Source organism: Hyaena hyaena, unplaced genomic scaffold, assembly GCF_003009895.1.
Source record: "Hyaena hyaena isolate Hyena2069 unplaced genomic scaffold, ASM300989v1 scaffold_840, whole genome shotgun sequence".
Taxonomy (NCBI): domain Eukaryota; kingdom Metazoa; phylum Chordata; class Mammalia; order Carnivora; family Hyaenidae; genus Hyaena; species Hyaena hyaena.
This window is the reverse complement of record NW_024081475.1, coordinates 705,109-710,277: the sequence shown is the minus strand read 5'-3', so window position 1 is coordinate 710,277 and position 5,169 is coordinate 705,109.

The window sequence follows — 5,169 nt, the reverse complement described above, 5'->3', positions numbered from 1 at the left end:
ATCTCTGTACAGTGTGCAGGCCACTGATAGACGCCTGAAACAGCACAGCGCGACCTTCCTCAAGCAACTCATGGCTGCCTTACTGCATTAATGAAGGTCCTGAAAGCCTTGCTTTCAAATTCCTTAGAGACTTACGCTCTCTGTAACCCACACTAACGTAAAAGTATATATAATCAGTCACTCCTCACAACCCCAGTGCAGCTCTTTCTGCCCACGGGTCCTGTCCCTGTGCTTTCATAAAATCACCTTTTTATACCAAAGACGTCTTCAAGAATTCTTTCTTAGCCATTGGTTCAAGAACACTATCACTTTGACCCAGGAGTTGAATTTTAAGGAGTTTGTCCTAAGGAAATGATCAGAAATAAACAATAATTTGTATACATAATTCTCGTGGCAGTTATTGTTCGTAAAATAAAAAAAATTGGAAATAAGCCTAAATATCCAAATAAGGGAATGATTACATAAATTGTGGTTAATGCATGTGATGGTATTATTCAGTCATTAAAATTATGTTTCTGAAGAATTTTATTTCTTTTTTTAGTGTTTATTTATTTTTGAGACGGAGAGACAGAGTGTGAGCAAGGGAGGGACAGAGAGAGAGAGGGAGACACAGAAGCCGAAGCAGGCTCAAGGCTCTGAGCGGTCAGCACAGAGCCCAATGCAGGGCTCGAACTCATGAACCGTGGGATCATGACCTGAACCGAAGTCAGACACTTAACTAACTGAGCCACCTAGGCATACCATGAGGAATTTTAGATGTGGGGTGCCTGCGTAGCTCAGTCGGTTAAGTGACAGATTCCTGATTTCTGCTCCAGTCATAATCTCATAGTTCGTGAGTTTGAGCCCCACATCGGGCACCACGCTGATAGTGCAGAGCCTGCTTAGAATTCTTTCTCTGTGCCCCTCTCTGTTCTGTCTTTCCCCTGCTTGTGCTCGCTCCCTCAAAATAAATAAATAAACTTTTAAAAAAAGAAAAAAGAATTTTAGATGTAACTAAAATTGATCAAGTAGAGAGGATGGTATTAACGTGGAGGAGTGGAATAACTGTGGGCACCAAGATCTTGGAGTTTGTTTACCATGTAAGAGAAACTGACAAAGGAATGTTCATGGATAAAAGTAGGCAGAGGAGCCTGGCTGGCTCAGTCGACTGTGTGTCTGACTCTTGATTTCAGCTCAGGTCATGATCCCAGGGTTGTGGGATCAAGCCCAACCCCACTGATCATGGAGCCTGCTTAAGCTTCTCTCTCAGGGCACCTGGGTGGCTCAGTCTGTTGACTGTCCAACTTTGGCTCAGGTCATGATCTCGCAGTTCATGAGTTCGAGCCCTGCATCGGGCTCTGTGCTGACAGTTCGGAGACTGGAGCCGGCTTCAGATTCTGTGTCTCCTTCTTTCTCTCTCTGCCCCTCTCCTGCTCGCTCTCTCTCTCTCTCTCTCTCTCTCTCAAAAACAAACAAAAATTTTAAAAAATTAAAAAAGATTCTCTTTCTATCTCTGACCCCCCCTCCTCTGCTTGCACTCTCTCAGAAAAACAGGGCAGATAATTGCACGTCCCTGGATTGCAGCTGGCGTGATGTACTCTTGAAATCAACAACCCTCATAGAGGCTTCTGGATCACCCACTTCCCTAACTGGGGCAGAGGTCACAGCGCCCCTGGTGGTAGAGCCCTGGGAGTCATCGTTGAAGTCTTGTCCGTCCAGTTCTTCCAACGATTTTATAAGCACTTAAATACCCTTTTTCTAAATAACTAAACAACTTTTGTTTCTCACTGCTGAACGCTGACTAATACAGGGATGAAACAAAAACTTCGGAGCGGGCCACGTAAAGGTTCTAATGCCGATTGATGTCAGGTGTGCCTAGTTATACATAAGAGCCTGAAATCTAGGTGTAGGACAAGGGTAAATAGGTTAAATATATGAGTCATAAGAAAGTGAATGACATTTAAAGCCATTGGAACACATGAAATCACCTGGCTAGAGGGTGAGAACAGATGCCGGCCCGGGACAGGATGGACCTGGAGCACCCCAATACTTAGAAGTCTGATGAAACAGGTAGAAATGGGAAAGGAGGCTGAGAAGGAGAATCCAGTGAAGAAACGGGGAAAGGTCAGAGTATGTATCCCAGAAACTCAATAAGGAAAGTAACTCAAGATGAAGTGAGGAACTCTGTCAAACGCTGTTGAGAGGGGGGAGTGCGGGGGGGGCTGAGGAGGGGGAGGCAGGGATGCAGAGATAGTGCAGATAGACAAGCCTTCTGAGAAGTATGGATATGTAGGGAGCAGATAAATGGGGCAGTAGCCAGGGGCGCCTGGGTGGCTCAGTTGGTTTGAGTGTCTGACTCTTGATTTCGGCTCAGGCCATGATCCCAGGGTCGTGGGATCGGGCCCCGCATCAGACTCTGCGTTGAGCGTAGAGCCTGCTTAGGATTCTCTGTCTCTCCCTCTTCCCCTCTCCCCCACTCATGCTCTCTCTCTTTCTCTTTCTCTCTCTCTCTCTCAATCTCTCTCAAATTAAATAAATAAGTTTCTAAAAAATGGAGCAGTGGCTAGAAGGAACATCTGGGGTCAAGGGAGGGGTGTTCAAAAGAGAAGCCATGTTAAAGCATGTCTATGCACATAGATGTGACCAAGCGGACAGGACACTCGTAATATGCAGGAGAGAGGAGAGAGAACTATGGGCACCAAAGTCTTGCCCGTACACAAGGCAAATGGATGCAAAGCCCAAGGGGGGTGCCATTGACAGGAGGAAGGACACTCTGCATTGTCCCAAGAAGGAAAACAGAAGATGTAGACACACATAGAGGGTGGTGGGGTTGGTGGTGGGAAGATAAGGGAGTGTCCATGTAATTGCTTCTATTTTCTTAATGAAATAAAATGCAAGCTCATCAGTTGAGCATGAAAACAGAGAAGGGGTATTGGAGGTTCGCAAAGAATGGCGATGGTGTGATAGAGAACGAGAGACGAGGGAGGAGGGATTGTGGCCGGGGAGTATAAGTGTTGGACTTATGAATTATGGTCAAAAGTTTTCTTGTGAATTACAGTCAAAATTTTCGAGGGAGTCCGTCTCCATCCCCCGTCCCCAGGTAGCCACTGATCTGTTTTCTGTCAGAGTAGGTTAGATGAGATTGTGTTTTCTGGAGATTTGTATCAATGGAATCATATAACACTTATACCTTTCTGTCCTTAGATCTTTCATACTTTTGACGCTACTGTAAATGGCACCTTTTTCATTTCAATTTGTGATTGTTCATTTCATTGCCTGAAATAAAGGTGATATTTATATGTCAATCTTGCCTCCTTCAACCTTGCTAAACTCAGTCATTAGTTCTAGCAGCTTCTGTGTAGATTCCATTGGATTTCCTATATAAATGAGCATGGCGTCCATGAATAAAAGTTTTACTTCTTCTTTTCCAAAAAAGTAATGTTTTTCTTTTTTTTTTTAAGTATATTTATTTTGAGATGGTGGGTGGGGAACCAGCGGGGGAAGGGCCAGAGGAGGAGGGAACAGAGGATCCTAAGCAGGCTCTGGCTGTACTGACAGCAGTGAGTCGGATGTAGGGCTCGAACTCATGGGCTGTGAGATCCTGACGTGAGCTAAAGTGGGACACTCAACTGACTGAGCCACCCAGGCGCCCCATAAAAGTAATTTTTTTGCATGGGACCAGCCAGTAGGATACTGTATTTTCTGCTACCATGTTCAGTTGTCCATGCATACTTAGGGAACCAGGGGACAGTCAGGTTTAACCAGGGGTCAGTTTTGAAAAGGTCTAGTGTGCTATCAAGAGAGAAGGTGGCCAACAGCAGGTAGACGGAAAAGATGGTTGGAGGTGAAGAATATCAAGGAAGTACAAGGTCGGGGTGTGGGATGGGTCACCCATGTGGTTGTTAAAGTCACCAAGAACGATGAATCAGCATCATGTCATCTTTTTCTTTTTAATGTTTTATTTATTTCTGAGAGAGAGACAGCGTGAGCAGGGGAAGGGCAGAGAGAGGGAGACACAGAATCTGAAGCAGGCTCCAGGCTCTGAGCTGGCTGTCAGCACAGAGCCTGACACGAGGTTCGAACCCATGAACCGTGAGATCATGACCCGAGCCCAAGTCGGATGCTTAACCGACTGAGCCACCCAGGCGCCCCAGAACCAGGGCCATCTTGAAGGCGACAACGGAGTCTGAAGGAAAAGGCTCCCTCAGTAGAATGCATACACCTCCTGCTTTAAGCTTCTAGGGAGTGGAAAGGCCCAGGGCATAGATCCCAGATTCTCTGGGACTCTGCCTCCCTCCCTAGTAGGTGCTCAGATTTAAGGGATCAAACCCTCACTGCCCACACTCCATTCCTTTCCCCCTGAGAGGCCTGGCTCCCGGACAAGCCAGCTGCAAGCTCCTTCAAACCTAGACTTTGTGGAAAGCAAGTCCTCTTTACTCTCCTCCTGGGACAATTAAAGTCCAGACCACCTGGTCACCAGCCCTGGCCACCCTCTGTCACCAGATGGAGTAAGGGAGAGAAAAATCCATTTTACTTAGAGAAGCCACCGTTAGATCATCCCGGCACACACAAAACAGAAAAGAAGGAATGATTGCCGATTTTTAAGCCTGGATATTTCTAGGTGGGAGAGTGGGATCCCAGTGTATATATGTGCTGAGGTGTGTGTGTGTGTGTGTGTGTGTGTGTGTACACAAGCAAAAGGAGACAGGGAAAATCTGTTTTTGACACCCTACACATGCCACTTATTGGATGATTCCTCCCCTTTTATTTACGTCTCTCGTCCCCGTATTCTCCCTAGGCTACAGAGGGATGCCATTTGTGTGCCCTGTGATGCAGAATCCTATCTCCACCCCTATTCACTGGTTCCCTTTTAGGTGACAATGGACCTGAATGGGTTAATACGATTAAAAACAACCTATTGTTGCTTTAGCAAACCACTGAGTTTCCTAGGCAACATATTGCTTGTATTTCTCCTGTTTCTTCCTGTCTCTAAAAGCCCCTATGGAGGGAATGGAGAAAATATTAACCTTGGCCAGCACTCAAGTCCCTGCTCTGCCCCTCCCCCTCCTCTCTCTACTCCCCCCCCCCCCCCCCCCCCCCCCCCCCCCCCCCCCCCCCCCCCCCCCCCCCCCCCCCCCCCCCCCCCCCCCCCCCCCCCCCCCCCCCCCCCCCCCCCCCCCCCCCCCCCCC